Consider the following 19,154-nt stretch of genomic DNA (forward strand, 5'->3'; position numbering starts at 1 on the left):
GAACTGAAGGAGTAGGAAGAAGCCAAGAGAGGGTATCTGCAAGGAGACTATGGTATAGTTTTTTTAAAAAATGATTTTTGTCTCTCATTCCTGGCACAAAGCTCCTAAAACCTTTGGAACTTATTGCCTCTTGTATGCTCAAGAGATAGCTCATGGGGGAGTTCTAGATAGAGCTTCAGGATGGTGGCTGATGGTCAGAAAGACCAACCAGGTAATTACAGGGTTAGGGAGAAGGGCTGGTCATCAAGTTCAATCACTGATGGCCATTAATCTAATCAATCATGGCTACAAAATGAAATCGCTATGAAAATCCCTAAGTGATGGCGTTCGGGGAGCTTCTAGGATTATGAACACATCAACTTGCTGGGAAGGTGATGGACCTGGAAAAGGTGTGGAAGCTCTGTACCATGCCCCCCCCATCTCTTCCATGTGACTGTTCCTGACTATAACCTATTTAATAGGGGGAACATAAGTAAAGCATTTTCTTGGGTTCTATGAGTCATCCTGGCAAATTATCCAACCAGATGAAGGAGCTGTGGGAAATCCCAAATGTATAGCCAGTTAGCCCGATGTACAGGTTGTCCCTGGGACTTGAAACTGGCATCCGCAATGGGGCAGTCCATTAAAGTCGGCACTAGGAACACATCTATGAGAGCGATTCCATAAAATGACAGGGTAAAAGCCAGAATTTGGAGAGCTGTGGAGTTAAAAGGGAAAGAGGAAATCGAGGATAAGGAATGTAATGACACATCACAAATGGAGAACCATGTGTGTTAGCACTGCCTCAAGATGACACATTCTTCATTCCATTTATTCCTTACCATAAACCTATGAGAGAGCATCACCACTCTGAAGAGAGAGAAAGAGCCTCGGAAAAATCGAGCAATCTTCTCAAAGTCCTACACTGAGTATATGATGAGGTTAGAATTCAAAACCAAGGGAGCACCTGGCTGGCTCATTTGGTAAAGCATGAGACTCTTGAACTCAGGGTCGTGAATTCAAGCCCCACATTGGACATACAGCCCACTTTAAATTAATTAATTAATTTTCTTAAGTTTTTTTTTTAATTTATTTAACAGAGAGAGACACAGCGAGAGAGGGAACACAAGCAGGGGGAGTGGGAGAGGGAGAAGCATGCTTCCCGCGGAGCAGGGAGCCTGATGTGGGACTCGATCCCAGGACCCTGAGATCATGACCTGAGCCGAAGGCAGACGCCTAACGACTGAGCCACCCAGGCGCCCATTAATTAATTAATTAAAAAAAAAGAATTCAAAACCAATTCAGTCAAATTCTAATACCAGTGTTCTCAACTAGGATGCCATGATTGCCTATGTAGAAACCCAAACAAATCTACAAAAAAATTATTAGCATTAGTGAGTTTAGCGAGGTTGTTGGATACAAAGGCAGCATATCAAAATCATTTGCATTTCTAAACATCAGCCATAAACATAAAATAAAATGTCTAAAAAGATACTGTGTACAATTGTTTCAAAGATATCAAAGTTAGGAATAAATCTAACAAAAGATGTGCAAGTCTTCTCTATGGAAAATTATACCTTACTGAACAAAACATGTTTAAACATCTATATAAATGAAAGGAGGTACCATGTTCATTGTAAAGAATGCCAATTCTCCTAAAATTGGGCCATAGATTTAATGTAATCTCAAACAGAATCCCAACAGGATTGTTTGTAGAAACAGACAAGCTGATTTTAAAGTTTATTTAGATATAAAATGAGCTGAGAATAGAGAAGGTAATCTTGACGAATAAACTTGAGGAATGTGTTATGCTAGATTTCAAAACTTATAAAGCCCGAATAATTAAAACAATATAGAACGGCATTGTCTACAATGTGCAACATTGGATAAATGGACAATTGGGTAGAGCAGAAAGCTCAGAAAAGACTTTAGTAATGGCTCTGCAAAGCAGTGAGTGAAGGACAGTATTTTCATTAAATGGTGCTAGATCACTTGATGTCCATCTGGAAAAATAATTATCTTCTCATAGCACCCAAAAACTCAAGTCCAGGCGGGTCGTACTGTTAGAAGTAAAACGATAAAGCTTCTAGAAGATGACAGAGGAAAATAACTTCATGCCCTCGGGGTAGAAAAAGATTTCTGAAAGTTAAGAACTTCTGTTCACACTCTGGAAAACAGTATGGAGGTTCCTCAAAAAGTTGAAAATAGAGCTACCATACGATCCAGCAATTGCACTACTGGGTATTTACCACAAAGATACAAACGTAGGGATCCGAAGGGGCACCTGCACCCCAATGTTTATAGCAGCAGTGTCCACAATAGCCAAACCGTGGAAAGAGCCAAGATGTCCATCGACAGATGAATGGATAAAGAAGATGTAGTATATATATACAATGGAATATTATGCAGCCATCAAAAGGAATGAGATCTTGCCATTTGCAACGACGTGGATGGAACTGGAGGGTGTTATGCTGAGTGAAATAAGTCAATCAGAGAAAGACACGTATCATATGACCTCACTGATAGGAGGAATCCTTAATCTCAGGAAACAAACTGAGGGTTGCTGGAGTGGTGGGGGGTGGGAGGGATGGGGTGGCTGGGTGATAGGCATTGGGGAGGGTGTGTGCTATGGTGAGCGCTGTGAATTGGGCAATACTGTTGAATCACAGATCTGTACCTCTGAAACAAATAATGCAATATATGTTAAGAAAAAACAAAAAAGAAGAAGAAGATAGCGGGAGGGGACGAATGAAGGGGGGAAATCGGAGGGGGAGACGAACCATGAGAGATGATGGACTCTGAAAAACAAACTGAGGGTTCTAGAGGGGAGGGGGGGTGGGGGATGGGTTAGCCTGGTGACAGGTATTAAAGAGGGCATGTTCTGCGTGGAGCACTGGGTGTTATGCACAAACAATGAATCATGGAACACTACATCAAAAACTAATGATGTAATGTATGGTGATTAACATAACAATAAAAAATTTAAAGAGAAAAAAAAGAACTTCTGTTCGCTGGAAGACACCATTAAGAGAATGAAAAGACGGGGGGGCGGAGCAAGATGGCGGAGGAGTAGGAGACCTAGATTTTGTCTGGTCTCAGGAATTCAGCTGAATAGGGATCAAACCATTCTGAACACCTACGAACTCAACAGGAGATTGAACAGGAGAGTAGCAACAACTCTCTGAACAGAGAAACAACCACTTACTGGAAGGTAGGGCGTGCGGAGAAGTGAATCCGAGGCGATATTCGGGAGGATAGACGGCGGGGGAGGGGCCTCCGCCGGCCGCTTCTGGCAAGTGCTAGAGCCGCGGAGCACAAAATCGGACCTTTTAAAAGTTGGCTCGGCGGAGGGACGTCGCTGCAGTGGCTAAGCGGGGGGTGGAATCCTCCCGGGACAGTGTGGTCTCAGGACCCTTGGGGTCACAGAGAGACCGGGGGTTCCTGAGTGCGGCAGAGCTCCCAGGTATCAGAGCAGGGAAGCCGGCTGCAGAGACGGAGCAGAGTCGCGGGCTCTCAGCTTGGGGTTGCCACAAACTGTGATCTGCGGCCCAGTCGGGGCACGGCTCCCCCAGCAGGGACCCAACAAGCAGCAGATCCGGGGAGACTCCCCTTCCACCCCGGGGAGGAGCGGTGCGGGAACACACTGCAGGGATCTGCTGGGTTTGGAGACTCCGAGCGGGGTCGGGTGCCAGAGATAGCAACGGTCGATCACAGGCCGGGTGAGCACGGAGTGCGGCCAGAGACCGGGGACACGGGAGTGACTGCTTTTCTCTGGGTGCGCACTGAGGAGTGGGGCCCCGAGTTCTCGGCTCCTCCGGGCGGAGACTGGGAGGCCGCCATTTTCGCCCTGGTCCTCCAAAGCTGTACCGAGAGCTTGCAGGGAACAAAAGCTCCTGAGAGCAAACTGGAGCAGCTTCCTTAGCCCGGACCGACAAGGGCGGGGCAATTCCGCCTCCGGCAAAGACATTTGGAAACCACAGCAACAGGCCCCTCCCCCAGAAGATCAGCACAAACAGCCAGCAAGCCAAGACCAAGTTGATCGATCAAGGAGAATAGAACTCCAGCGCTAGGGGAATACCGCACATAGATTCATGGCTTCTTTTTTTTTTTTTTTTTTACCATGATTCATTATTTCATCAAAGTTAATTTTTGTTGACTTTTTTTATTTTTCTTTTTCCCCTTTTCAACCAACATCTTATAAATCCCTTTTTTTAAAAAAAAAAAACATTTTTTTTTTCATTTTTAGAGTCATATTTTATCCCTTCATAGTAGTTATCCTTGTTTTTGGCATATATATATAAGTTGTTCTCTCTTTAAAATTTTGAGGTACAGTTTCTTCTAACAGATCAAAATATACCCTAAACCACTAGTGTATGGCTTTGTTCTAGTCTCCTGCCTGATCACATTCTCTCCCTTTTTCCTTTTTTTTTTTTTCCTTAAATCTTCTTTCTTTTTTCAAACAACTTATCTTACCAAGTCCTTTTATAAAATCTTTTATAATTTTCATCTTTACAGTCATCTTCCATCCCTTCATTGTATCAACCCTTATTTTGTACATATATGTCTTTCTTCCTTTAAAATTTTAGGAGGCACTTTTTCTAACAGACCAAAATACGCCCAAAATCTAGTGTGTGGCACTGATCTATGCACTAGCCTGATCATATTTGATCATATTCTGCCTTTTTTGAATTGTTTTGTTTTTGTTTTTATCTTTTTTTCTTTTTTTTTCTTTTTCTCTTTCTTTTTTCTTTCTTTCCCTTTCTTTTCCCCTGGTTTCAGGTCTTTTCTGATTTGTATACAGTATATTTGCTGGGGACGTTGTAAACCTGTTAGCCTTTTGTTCTCTCATTCATCTATTCTCCTCTGGACAAAATGACAAGACGAAAGAAATCACCTCAGCAAAAAGAACAAGAGGTAGTACCGTCAGCCAGGGACCTACTCAATACGGACATTAGTACGATGTCGGACCTAGAGTTCAGAATCATGACTTTAAAGATACTAGCTGGGCTTGAAAAAAGCGTGGAAGTTATTAGAGAAACCCTTTCTGGAGAAATAAAAGAACTAAAATCTAACCAAATCGAAATCAAAAAGGCTATTGATGAGGTGCAATCAAAAATGGGGGCACTAAATGCTAGGATAAATGAGGCAGAAGAGAGAATCAGCGATATAGAAGACCAAATGATGGAAAATAAAGAGGCTGAGAAAAAGAGAGAGAAACAACTACAGGATCACGAGGGCAGAATTCGAGAGATAAGTGATACAATAAGACGAAACAACATTAGAATAACTGGGATCCCAGAAGAAGAAGAGAGAGAGAGAGGGGCAGAAGGTATATTGGAGCAAATTATAGCAGAGAACTTCCCTAATGTGAGGAAGGAAACAGGCATTAAAATCCAGGAGGCACAGAGAACCCCTCTCAAAATCAATAAAAATAGGTCAACACCCCGACATCTAATAGTAAAACTTACGAGTCTCAGAGACAAAGAGAAAATCCTGAAAGCAGCTCGGGAGAAGAGATATGTAACCTACAATGGTAGAAACATTAGATTGGCAACAGACCTATCCACAGAGACCTGGCAGGCCAGAAAGGACTGGCAAGATATCTTCAGAGCACTAAACGAGAAAAATATGCAGCCAAGAATACTATATCCAGCTAGGCTATCATTGAAAATAGAAGGAGAGATAAAAAGCTTCCAAAACAAACAAAAACTAAAGGAATTTGCAACCACGAAACCAGCCCTCCAAGAAATATTGAGAGGGGTCCTCTAAGCAAAGAGAGAACCTAAAAGCAGCAAAGAGCAGAAACGAACACAGACAACAGACAGTTAACAGTCACCTTACAGGTAATACAATGGCACTAAATTCATACCTTTCAATAGTTACCCTGAATGTAAATGGGCTAAATGCCCCAATCAAAAGACACAGGCTATCAGATTGGATTAAAAAACAAGACCCATCAATATGCTGTCTGCAAGAGACTCATTTTACACCCAAAGACACCCCCAGATTGAAAGTGAGGGGGTGGAAGACCATTTACCATGCTAATGGACACCAAAAGAAAGCTGGGGTGGCAATCCTTATATCAGACAAACTAGATTTTAAAACAAAGACTGTAATAAGAGATGAGGAAGGACACTATATCCTACTTAAAGGGTCTATCCAACAAGAAGATCTAACAATTGTAAATATCTATGCCCCGAACATGGGAGCAGCCAATTATATAAGGCAATTAATAACAAAAGCAAAGAAACACATTGACAACAATACAATAATAGTGGGGGACTTTAACACCCCCCTGACTGAAATGGACAGATCATCTAAGCAAAAGATCAACAAGGAAATAAAGACTTTAAATGACACACTGGACCAAATGGACTTCACAGACATATTCAGAACATTCCATCCCAAAGCAACGGAATACACATTCTTCTCTAGTGCCCATGGAACATTCTCCAGAATTGATCACATCCTAGGTCACAAATCAGGTCTCAATCGGTACCAAAAGATTGGGATCATTCCCTGCATATTTTCAGACCACAATGCTTTGAAACTAGAACTCAACCACAAGAGGAAAGTCGGAAAGAACTCAAATACATGGAGGCTAAAGAGCATCCTACTAAAGAATGAATGGGTCAACCAAGAAATCAAAGAAGAATTAAAAAAATTCATGGAAACCAATGAAAATGAAAACACAACTGTTCAAAATCTTTGGGATACAGCAAAGGCAGTCCTGAGAGGAAAGTATATAGCAATACAAGCCTTTCTCAAGAAACAAGAAAGGTCTCAAATACACAACCTAACCCTACACCTAAAGGAGCTGGAGAAAGAACAGCAAAGAAAGCCTAAACCCAGCAGGAGAAGAGAAATCATAAAGATCAGAGCAGAAATCAATGAACTAGAAACCAAAAGAACAGTAGAACAGATCAACGAAACTAGGAGCTGGTTCTTTGAAAGAATTAACAAGATTGATAAACCCCTGGCCAGACTGATCAAAAAGAAAAGAGAAATGACCCAAATCAACAAAATCATGAATGAAAGAGGAGAGATCACAAGCAACACCAAAGAAATACAAACAATTATAAGAACATATTATGAGCAACTCTATGCCAGCAAATTAGATAACCTGGAAGAAATGGGTGCATTCCTAGAGATGTATCAACTACCAAAATTGAACCAGGAAGAAATAGAAAACCTGAACAGACCTATAACCACTAAGGAAATTGAAACAGTCATCAAAAATCTCCCAAGAAACAAAAGCCCAGGGCCAGATGGCTTCCCAGGGGAATTCTATCAGACATTTAAAGAAGAATTAATACCTATTCTTCTGAAACTGTTCCAAAAAATAGAAATGGAAGGGAAATTTCCAAACTCATTTTATGAGGCCAGCATTACCTTGATCCCAAAACCAGACAAAGACCCCATCAAAAAAGAGAATTACAGACCAATATCCTTGATGAACATGGATGCAAAAATTCTCACCAAAATACTAGCGAATAGGATCCAACAGTACATTAAAAGGATTATTCACCACGACCAAGTGGGATTTATTCCTGGGCTGCAAGGCTGGTTCAACATCCGCAAATCAATCAACGTGATACAATACATTAACAAAAGAAAGAACAAGAATCATATGATCCTCTCAATAGATGCAGAAAAAGCATTTGACAAAGTACAACATCCTTTCTTGATCAAAACTCTTCAGAGTATAGGGATAGAGGGTACATACCTCAATATCGTAAAAGCCATCTATGAAAAACCTACAGCGAATATCATTCTCAATGGGGAAAGGCTGAGAGCTTTTCCCCTAAGGTCAGGAACGCGGCAGGGATGTCCACTCTCACCACTGCTATTCAACATAGTATTAGAAGTCCTAGCCACAGCAATCAGACAACAAAAAGAAATCAAAGGCATCCAAATCGGCAAAGAGGAAGTCAAACTCTCACTCTTTGCAGATGATATGATACTGTATGTGGAAAACCCAAAAGACTCCACCCCAAAACTGCTAGAACTCATACAGGAATTCAGTAAAGTAGCAGGATATAAAATCAATGCACAGAAATCAGTGGCATTCCTATACACCACAACAACAAGACAGAAGAGAGACAAATCAAGGAGTCGATCCCATTTACAATTGCACCCAAAACCATTAGATACCTAGGAATAAATCTAACCAAAGAGGCAAAGGATCTGTACACAGAAAACTATAAAATACTCAGGAAAGAAATTGAAGAAGACACAAAGAAATGGAAAAACGTTCCATGCTCATGGATTGGGAGAATCAACATTGTGAAGATGTCAATGCTACCTAGAGCAATCTACACATTCAATGCAATCCCCATCAAAATACCATCCACTTTTTTCAAAGAAATGGAACAAATAATCCTAAAATTTGTATGGAACCAGAAGAGACCCCGAATAGCCAGAGGAATACTGAAAAAGAAAAACAAAGCTGGCGGCATCACAATTCCGGACTTCCAGCTCTATTACAAAGCTGTCATCATCAAGACAGTATGGTACTGGCACAAAAACAGACACATAGATCAATGGAACAGAATAGAGAGCCCAGAAATGGACCCTCAGCTCTATGGTCAACTTATTTTTGACAAAGCAGGAAAGAATGTCCAATGGCAAAAAGACAGTCTCTTCAACAAATGGTGTTGGGAAAATTGGACAGCCACATGCAGAAGAATGAAACTGGACCATTTCCTTACACCACACACAAAAATAGACTCCAAATGGTTGAAAGACCTAAACGTGAGACAGGAGTCCATCCAAATCCTAAAGGAGAACACAGGCAGCAACCTTTTCGACCTTAGCCACAGCAACTTCTTCCTAGAAACATCGCCAAAGGCACGGGAAGCCAGGGCAAAAATGAACTATTGGGATTTCATCAAGATAAAAAGCTTCTGCACAGCAAAAGAAACAGTCCACAAAACCAAAAGACAACCGACAGAATGGGAGAAAATATTTGCAAATGACATATCAGATAAAGGGCTAGTATCCAAAATCTATAAAGAACTTATCAAACTCAACACCCAAAGAACAAATAATCCAATCAAGAAATGGGCAGAAGACATGAACAGACATTTCTCCAAAGAAGACATCCAAATGGCCAACAGGCACATGAAAAAGTGCTCAACATCGCTCGGCATCAGGGAAATCCAAATCAAAACCTCAATGAGATACCACCTCACACCCGTCAGAATGGCTAAAATTAACAAGTCAGGGAACGACAGATGTTGGCGGGGATGTGGAGAAAGGGGATCCCTCCTACACTGTTGGTGGGAATGCAAGCTGGTGCAACCCCTCTGGAAAACAGTATGGAGGTTCCTCAAACAGTTGAAATTAGAGCTACCGTTCGATCCAGCAATTGCACTACTGGGTATTTACCACAAAGATACAAATGTAGGGACCCGAAGGGGTACGTGTACCCCAATGTTTATAGCAGCAATGTCCACCATAACCAAACTGTGGAAAGAGCCAAGATGCCCATCGACAGATGAATGGATAAAGAAGATGTGGTATATATACACAATGGAATATTATGCAGCCATCAAAAGGAATGAGATCTTGCCATTTGCAACGACGTGGATGGAACTGGAGGGTGTTATGCTGAGTGAAATAAATCAATCAGAGAAAGACATGTATCACATGACCTCACTGATATGAGGAATTCTTAATCTCAGGAAAGAAACTGAGTGTTACTGGAGTGGTTGGGGGTGGGAGGGATGGGGTGGCTGGGTGATAGACATTGGGGAGGGTATGTGCTGCGGTGAGTGCTGTGAATTGTGCAAGACTGTTGAATCACAGATCTGTACTTCTGAAACAAATAACGCAACATATTTTAAGAAAAAAGAAAAAGAAGATAACAGGAGAGGAAGAAAAGGGGAGTATGTCAGAGGGGGAAACGAACCATGAGAGATGAGGGACTCTGAAAAACAAACTGAGGGTTCTAGAGGGGAGGGGGGTGGGGGGATGGGTTAGCCTGGTGATGGGTATTGAGGAGGGCACGTTCTGCATGGAGCACTGGGTGTTATGAACAAACAATGAATCATGGAACACTGCACCAAAAACTAATGATGTAATATATGGTGATTAACATAACAATAAAAAAATTAAAAAAAAAAAAAAAAAGAGAATGAAAAGACAAGCTTCTGTCTGAGAAGATTGTGGTCTTCCATATAACCAAAAGAGGCTTGTATGTAGAATATATTTTTTTAAATGTTTAGGGGCACCTGGCTGGCTCAGTCGGTGAAGCATGTGACTCTTGGTCTCGGGTTTGTGAGTTTGAGCCCCACATTGGGTGTAGAGAACACTTAAAAATAAAATCTTAGAAAAATAAAAATAAAACAAAAAAAATTTAAACCCTACAATCAATAAGAAAAAGGAAAAAAAACCCAGAAAATCAGCGGAGAAACTTGAATAGTCTCGTCACGAAAGAAAATATGCAAATGACACAATAAACAAACGAGAAGTTACTCAACCCACAGGGAATGTGCATTAAAACCACAATGAGATACAACTATACCTCCTAAGAATGGCTACATTTTTTTTAAACTGACAACACCAAGTGGAAAAAAGAGGTAGAACAATGTGACCACCCATAAGACTGCCGAGGGGAATGTAAACTGAACACAATTTGACAGCATCTACTAAAGACAGACATATGGTCCCTCTTCGACTTAGCAATTGCACACCCAGGTTCAGAAAAGTGTAACATGAAAACGCATGGTCAAAAGTGTTTCTAACTGTGATAGTTATGATAGCCAAAAATTGAAAAGAACCCGAATACCCACCTGGAATCCCAAGATTTTTACCTGGAGTAAAAAGGATAAATATAGTGATACATCCATTAAATGGAACAGTATGAAGCAATAGAAAGAAATAAGGGACACCTGAGTGCAACCACATGCATGAATCTCACAAACATAATACTCAGTGAAAGAAGTCAGGCAAAATGCAGTGTCTAGGAATACATTTACTCAGTGTAAAGGACTGGCGTTATGACCACAGATTCAGGATAATAGTTACCTCTGAGAATTAGAGAAGAGGTAGGTAATGGGCAGGGACGGACTGGGGGGGTGCGAGGGGTTGAGGGTCCTGAGGCTGGCGGCGTCCTACCTCCTGACGAGGGTGGCTGTTACCAGGTGTCCGCTTCCGATCAGTCACAAAGATGTAAGCTATATGTCTTTGTGCACTTGATGCATATTTCAAGGTTTTTCTTAAATAATTAAGATATAAGGATGGCAGGGGAAGGGAGTGGGAGGGGCAAGCAGAAATGGGGCAAAAGTTGCTAAAAGGAGGGATGAGGTGAGGGTGAGTGTGGGGGGCTGTGTACGCGCACCCCTGTGAATGATTCTCTTTAGCACCAGTGAGGAAACTCATACTGGAAGATGGGGACACAGGAGGTTACAGAGGATCCGGTGTAATGGAAAAACAAGTGGGCAGTTGGGTGGGGGTGGGGGAGGGCTGAGTCTTCATGACTGTGAGTAAAATAATGGAGCATTAGGCCAGAGAACACATTAGCAAAAGAACACAGGGCCTGGAAAAGTAGTGCAGGTGGCTTGCCCTGATCAAAGAAGGCCTGGCCATCAGCCAGTGACTTTTAGGCTATACTTAGCAAACTGGTCCTTGTCTCCTTAAGGCCAAAAGTAAGCATCGAAAGCCAACAACAAAATCATTCTCTCCCACGTTCCTAAAAGCCTTAAAAATGATGAAGGTAAAATGAACATTTATTTTCGACATAAACAATGAACACTGAAAATCAAAGTAGGGCAAGGATTTCTCAGGCAGCAGGCCTGACCTGCTGCTGCACCTTCCTGGCATCTGGCCTCAACAAGGCACTCAGTGTCACTTGGCAAACCTTTTCTTCCTTTCCCGTTGATTCCACAAGCCCCGCCCTCCGTGGAGCCACGGGTTCTACTGCCCATCTTCTCTCTCTGCAGTGGAGTCCCCACTGTGCCATCTGTTGTAGGCCATGGAGCTGAAGTTGGTCCATTCCAACTTAAAATACCTCCTCCTAGACACCCTCCTCAGAGCCTGTTCTAGCTGTCCGTCTGTCCTGGCATCAGAGATATTGTAGCCTGGGGGGAACAAGGACCGGGGAAGTCCCATGAGGTCCTGGGGAAGAAACAGGGCTAGGGGCCAGCCAGGGGCTGGTAGCTGGTAGAGAAGTCCGAGCTGAGACTCCACGGGGTGGCTGAAGTTGGAACAGCAAAGGACCAAATCAGGAGCCAGCAAAGTGATGTTAGGAGAGGTCAAGCAGGCAATAGGATCAGAGGTCCCCCGGGGACCAGGCACCCAAAGCCACGTAGGAGTATGGCATGGGAGTTCAGAGCTTGAGCCTTGGTGTCGGGTGGTGTTAGGTTCCGGTCCTGCACGTGGCTAGCCAGCGGTATAAATTTGGACTGGTTACCGACCTCTTTTGCCCTCATGTTTGTCTGGCAAAGTGGGAATTGGATAAACATAAGGGTGGGGATGGGCATGGGGTTGGGGTTAGGGACAAAGATGGGGACGGGCCCAGGAAGGGGTTCAGACCCACGGGTCAGGCAAGCCTTCGGGTGTGAGAGACTGATACCTCTTTGTCCTCAGAGATGCTGAGCCTGTCAAGGGCTAAGACCAGGTCCTAGCCCAGGCTTGGCCCTGGCAGGAGGGAAACAAGGAAACGACCTTGCACGTGTACATGAGCAAGAATATCAGCCTCACTGGGTGTCTGCTGCCTTTTCAAAGCTTGCTTCTGTCCACCCCTTTGCAGGTCGGAGCTCATTCCTGGCAGTGACAGCGCGAGATGCTGGGGGTGTTTGCCATCTCGGGACTTGGTGACAAGTCCTGGGAGCAGAGCAGTGGGTGCGCACGTTCGTCTCTCCTCCTGCCTCTGGTCGCACCTTCTCAGCCTCTCCCAACCAGCCTCACCCCCTGCCTCCTCACCAGCGTTTTCCAAGTGTCTCTCTCCTCTGCTCCTCCCCTTCTGCGTTCAAACATCCCCACAGCTCCCCGCCTCTAAAAAATTCTTCCCTTGACCCCGAGCTTCCCTGACTTCTATTTTTCTTCTTTTCTCAGTCAAAATTCCCCAGGGAGTGGCCTGTACCCGCTGCAGCTCTTTTCCTCACTCCCCAAGGCCCTGCAGCCTGGCGTCCATCCCCACAGCTCCATGACAGCCACTGGGCAGGAAGGAGCTAGTGGGGTGACACATCAGCAGAAGGCACAGCGATCGGGGACTCCAGAAAGTGGGGGGGCAGGCAGGCATCCACACACAGAGGCACACACATGTGCACACATACACACAATGATGCACCAATTCCAATATGGCACCCAAGGGGCTCTCAGTCTGACTAGAGGGAATGACGGGGCAAGCCCAGGGCCATCCATGGCTCAGCCTGCAGACTCCAGACCCCTAATGGTGGCAGCAGCAAGAGGGCAAAGCAAGGCTGTTAGAATTGCTACACCCAGACCGGGGCTTTATGAGGCCTGAACATTGCACAGCCTGGGGAAGAAGCCACCATTGTGCCCTGCACGAGTCCCAGCTGCAAACCCTTGGAAGACATCCCTGAAATAACATCCACTAAAGTGGAGGGAGGGAAGTGCTCTGAAGTCTGAATTTGAACCCAAGAACTCTGGCTTCCCATATTCTTGCCTCTCTGCTGCCCTCATACTGACTCAGTGTAGCTCAAGCAGGTGCAAAACCGGAGCGGCCAGTGCAGGGTGGCCCCTGGGGCTGGGGCTACCAGAAACACCATCGTGGGGGCCCCAAAGAGGCACCTGTTCTCACTACCCCGTCTACACTGTAGTACCTGCATTGATCATAAGGTTTACTGAGTGTTATTTTTTTTTAAGATTTTATTTATTTATTTGAGAGAAAGCACATGAGCAGGGGCAGAGAGAGGGAGAAGCAGACTCCCCTGCTGAGCAGGGAGCCCCATCTGGTGCTCGATCCCAGGACCACAGGATCCTGACCTGAGCTGAAGGTAGATGCTTCACCGACTGAGCCACCCAGGCGCCCCCCTGGGTGTTATTTTTATTTAATGTCACCTTTTATATCCTGTTCTTATTTTTAAATAAGCCACTTGAATATTCATTATTTTTTTAAATCCATGGTTCACGTGGCTGTTGATTTTTCCCCTGCAGGTTCCTCTAGGTTCTTAACAGTGAGGGCATCTACCAATCCTAGCTTAATAGTCTCTCTGTCCTGAGCTCTGTCCAGAGGCCGTGCATCTCTGGGGCGACGGGACACATGACCCCCTGCCGCCCGGAAGAAAACATGAGTATATTGTGTGTGTGTGTGTGTGTGTGTGTGTGTGTGTGTGTGTGTTTTGTTTTCCTGTTTAAGTAGAATTGTAAAGTGTAAAATCACCTGACCGGTTTTGTTAAACATGCCCACGCCCGAGCCCTCTGCCAACAAAGTTAATCAGGATCTGGGCGATGGGCCCTGGACGTCAGTATGTGTGACAGAGTCCCCTGGGAGGTGTGCGACCAGAACTGGGAGCCTGACACCCCGGGAATCCTCAAACAAACAGAAGACTCCCGAGGAGGACCCGCCCTCCGGGTGGCAGCCGGGTGTGTGCGTTTTCACGGTCGCCCTGGACTCTCCCCGTCAGAGACACCTGCTGTTCCAGGCAGACTCTTACCTGAGAGGTCTCCGTGACTCCCCATGCTTCCTTCAGGTCTCTGGTGGTTCTCCTGCCCGGTGCTTATATTTCAACGGCAAATGGCCCCTAGTCCTCGATCCCACCTCCCCATTGGTCTTGTCACTGCTGCCAGCCATCCTTTCTCTACCACCCTCGTGGGCGGTCCAGGAGTCTGACATCAGTGTAAATGGGGGCATTGTGACATCAACAGTCACCGTGCTCCCCCACCCATGAATATTCTGTGCTTGCTCTCTTCCTCCTCGGTGAGCCACACAGTCCTCAAACCCTGGCGCTGGAACAATCCTTCCTGCCCCCTCAGTGAAACGCCTACTATGTGCCAGGCATGAGCTCATTCAGGATCTCTGATGGCAGGGGAGAAGGCGAGACATGGAGTCTCTTCATTTTAACACATATTTATCCTGCACCACACCTGGCCAGGTACAGAGATGGATGAGACTGGTGGTCACTTCCTTGGTGCCAGAATCATCTAGAGAGCTTATTAGGACACAGATTATTGGTCCCAGCCTGGAGTTTCTGATTCAGTACCTGAAGGGTGGAGCCCAGGAATTTACCTTTCTGGCAAGCTCCTTACAGCATTCTTCTGAAACAGAATGCTCTTTGGATGAACAGGAGAGAGAACTGTTGTCACCAAGAAGCTGTTTGGAATCAGCCCCCTCCCCCTCCACTCCAGTGACCTGTCCACATTTGCAGTGGGGTGTGCGTGCAGCTTCTAGTCTCACCTGTGACCCCCAACTCTGAAAGATCCTCCAGGATTCAGGGAGGACAGGCACAGAGCCGGCTGGAAACACGGTGGTGCCATTGCAGGTTTCAATTTGGGACAGCACTCCAGAGCCAGGCTGGACTTGTCTGTTCCAGAGTCATCTGGTAATTCCTCTGACACGTCTTCTCTCTGCCCGTTACATGAGCCCGCCCTTCCTGACTGTCCATGAGCCAAAGCCCCACACAGACCCTTCCTTGTTGCCTTGCTCTGTCCTGACATCAGGTCTTTGCATGCATTCCCACACCATAATTCCCACGCCAGTGGGACCATGGCTCCAGCCTCTCCTCAGGTGTCATGGAGAATATGCCAAACAAGGATGGAGAGTCCCTGGCCTGGTTGTTGGGAGGTGCTCTAGGGCATGCATGAGCAAGAAAGGAAATGAGGTCTAAGAAAATTCCATCCTCTCTCCCGACAAGTCTAGGGAAGACTGTGGGCATCTTTGTATACAAAGGTCAGGGGCAGGGCTAGGTTTGGAGTGGGGAGGATGGCAGGTGACCTACCCCATGGTTTCACAAGAACCTCCAAAGATGAAACCTTTGAAGCCTTGGGCAGCTTGAAGGAGTGGTTTGAGCTACTTGTAGGCCTAGCTCTGCAGGTAACAGGGGCTGGGGCCCAGCTGGGAGCCGGACCTCTGGACCAATCAGTTAAAGAACCAGAGTGACACTGAGGAGTGACATCAGTCCTGCCACCTGACAGCACACAGACAGTGTTTCAGGAGGCCATGATGCTAATCACATCCGCGTCTATGTTGTTCATGGTGAAACTCCAAGTCTCGGAAAGAAAATCTATAGCCTGAGTTATTTTCCTCCCACAGGCCTGGCCTGGCCCTTGTTGGCTTTAAGGAGGTGCATTTTTCCCTCCTCTGTGGGCAGCAAATTCCCCACGAGTTAGCATAATGTGCATCTGGGCTCACCCACTGGCTTCCATTGGCTGTGAGAGGGACAAGCCAAGCAAGTGTGCAAAGCAGGTCTTTGTGCCACCCTGGTGCTCACCAACCTGGAGACGCCCATAGGCTGCCAAGGTCCCTCAGTGTACCTCACCAGCCTGGTCACTGGCCCTCCTTGTCACCTCCCAACAGACAGATGCTGAGCATGGTTCCTTCCCTTCATTCAGTGCAGAATGAGTTAAGGCACCCCGGGTTCAAGAGCTGGCTCTCGGTCCCCTGTGCTTGCACCTGTGCCAAGTACTCTTCTCAACTTTGCACACACTAACTGATCCAATGTTCAAAATCTGCAACATGGACCTAACATGTAGGTTCTACTATTTTAATCCCCATTTCACAAATGAAGAAACTGAGGCACAGAGAAGTCAAGTGAGTAGCGCATAGATACACATTTCCTCAGTAGAAGAATCAGACGTGCCAACTCTGGAGTGTATGCCATTAAGAAGGGGAAATCAAGGGCGCCCAGGTGGCTCAGTCGGTTGGATGTCCGACTCTTGGTTTTGTCTCAGGTCATGATCTCAGGGTTGTGAGCTTGAGCCCCACATTGGGCTCCATGCTCAGCACAGTGTCGGCTTGGAATTCTCTCCCTCTCCCTCTGCCCCTCCCCCTGCCCTCACTCATGCTCTCTCGCTCTCTCTAAAAAAAAAAAAGAAAGAAAGAAAAAATAAGGGGAAACCAGTTAGCTCTCTGCATCAGTTCAATGTGAGGACCCACTCAGAATCCATGGTGGGCTTGCCCGGACCCCCAGCTCCTACCTCTCCTACACAAGCTGTTCTTTCTCCTCACCTCTCCCCAGATCACTGACTAAATGGACACAGATGTATCTCTTTGGCCCACACACTTGGATTTTCTATGAAAACTGAAAAGAAAATCAGGAATAAATCAATACTTTGGGTCAGAAGTCTATCAGCTCTCCCTGTGGGTCCCCAGCTTGCTTCTGGGGTGTCAAACACCAGCACACATCAACCCGTCCCAGTAAGGTCCCCCCACAGCCCTGTCTCTCCAGTTGAATAAGTCCAAAAAGGACATACAATCAAATCAGGCAGTCCACTGCCTGGCCTCTGGCCTGTGGCATGGCCTGAAACAATCCAGTTCCCTTGAGAATGCAAATAGCAGGTGAAGAAAGAACTGGCACTTGGCAACAGTGCCAAAGCTTAAAGCATACCCTGAATGGCATAAAGGCCAGGAGGAATTGTGGAATCAATTGTGTTGCAATCAGATGATATCCCTTTTATTACACAGGTTTACTTCCCTCTCAAGTTGTATCCTTATTTGTAGAAGAAACAGTTTTCTACAGTCTAGAGTGTACTGATAACATCTGCATGGTGTACTTTAACTGGTTCCTCTGTCCCCTATGAATTGGTCATAAGATCTAGAGCCTGGACTGGGTCCAGTTTCGCTTTTCCATAGACGGTGTTGTAAGTAGTAGGAATGTAATGCCGAGTTGTCTCTCTTTTTGTGATGTTAGCAGCTGTTAATGATTGCGGATGAGGAAAGGTACTTAATCAGGAGCTTCGAATTGATATCTTCATTCTATCATTCCTTCTCTATTTTTTATGCAGAATACATCTATAAGAAGACACTCCTCATCAACTCTTTGCTTACACTGAGGCTTAGTACATGGGAAAAGGACAACTCATGGATTTTTTTTCTCATTTATCAGTCTTCAAAATAATAAATTGGATATTTTGCATGCTCCAAAAGTGACTGAAGTTATTGGGTTTTGTGATGAACTCAGACTTAAACAAATTTGAGATGTTTCAATCCATTGCAGTCCTTATTCTTACAAATGCTCAAACTGTCCCTTCTCTAGCCAGTCAGAACCTTTTCAAGCTGGTTCCTGAGTTCTTTTGACATGAGCCTAGATGTGCTTGATAGCTCCCTTGTCTTTTTATGACAGGCTGTTCTGGGTGCACCTAAAATGTAAGATAATTTCTCTAAGGAGCCCTCTTCCTTTGGTGTGGAATGGTTGTTGGAGGCCACAGGAGACTCACTCCCACAGCTATGTTTGGCCACATCCGAAGCCCTCCCCAGATGTTCTCCACAGGTCCTTCATGCAGGGCTCTGCCAGGAACAACCCAGCATACCCCATAACATAGTGTCTTTAGGCGGATTTCCAAGGATCCATGGCTGAGCTACGAACCACATTTATTTCACTCGAGCACTTGTGGGTCCAGAATTCAAGGAGGGCTCAGCTGGACAGTTCTCCAATCCACATGGCATCAGCCAGGGCAGTGGAACTAAAGGGTCTATTTCCAAGATGACTTCTTTATTCCTTGTCTGGCCTCCTGATGCTCCCTAGTCTCTCCCTTCCTTTCTCTCTCCCCATGGTGTCTCATCCTCCAGACCTGTCCATGTGGCTTGGGCTCCTCACCAGCACAATAGTCCATGATAGGCAGGAGATAGAAACCACAAGGCCAGTTAAGGACTTCCCTAGAACTAGCACAGCTTCACCTCCACCCTGTTCTATTGGCCAGAGGAGTCACAGCATTTGCCCAGATTCATAAGAGTGGTGCAATAGATCACACCTTCTGGAGCAATGACAAGGACAAACTGCAGAAGAGCATGTGAGGTGAGAGGGATTGTCATGGTATCTTCAGAAAATAAAGTCTGCCACAGTAACTACACATAGTCTCAGCTTTGGGAGTCCGTTCCCAATAGCACTTTCCTTTGAGTCATTCATCCACTCAACAAATAATTCCTGAGAGTTGGGCTAGTAACTCTTGCTAAGGAATGAATACAAAATTTCTTAGAAAATGAGAAAGGTTTGGAAACAATTTCAATTTTTAAGTTGAATTTCCCATTAATTCCCAGCTTATTTTTGTTT

The 19,154-nt window shown here is 45.2% G+C and overlaps 1 protein-coding gene across 2 annotated transcripts in view; it reads right to left on the reverse strand.

The window, feature by feature from the left end:
• CDRT4 (CMT1A duplicated region transcript 4) overlaps nt 1–14,736 on the reverse strand; it is a 49,722-nt gene extending 34,986 nt beyond the window's left edge. For both annotated transcript variants that reach the window (XM_027567905.2, XM_027567906.1), the window contains exon 1: nt 14,604–14,736. The gene's annotated coding sequence lies outside the window, so the exon portion shown is untranslated. The remainder of the gene's footprint in view (nt 1–14,603) is intronic.
• Nucleotides 14,737–19,154: the final 4,418 nt, after the last annotated feature.

Source organism: Zalophus californianus, chromosome 16, assembly GCF_009762305.2.
Source record: "Zalophus californianus isolate mZalCal1 chromosome 16, mZalCal1.pri.v2, whole genome shotgun sequence".
NCBI classification, from domain to species: Eukaryota; Metazoa; Chordata; class Mammalia; order Carnivora; family Otariidae; genus Zalophus; species Zalophus californianus.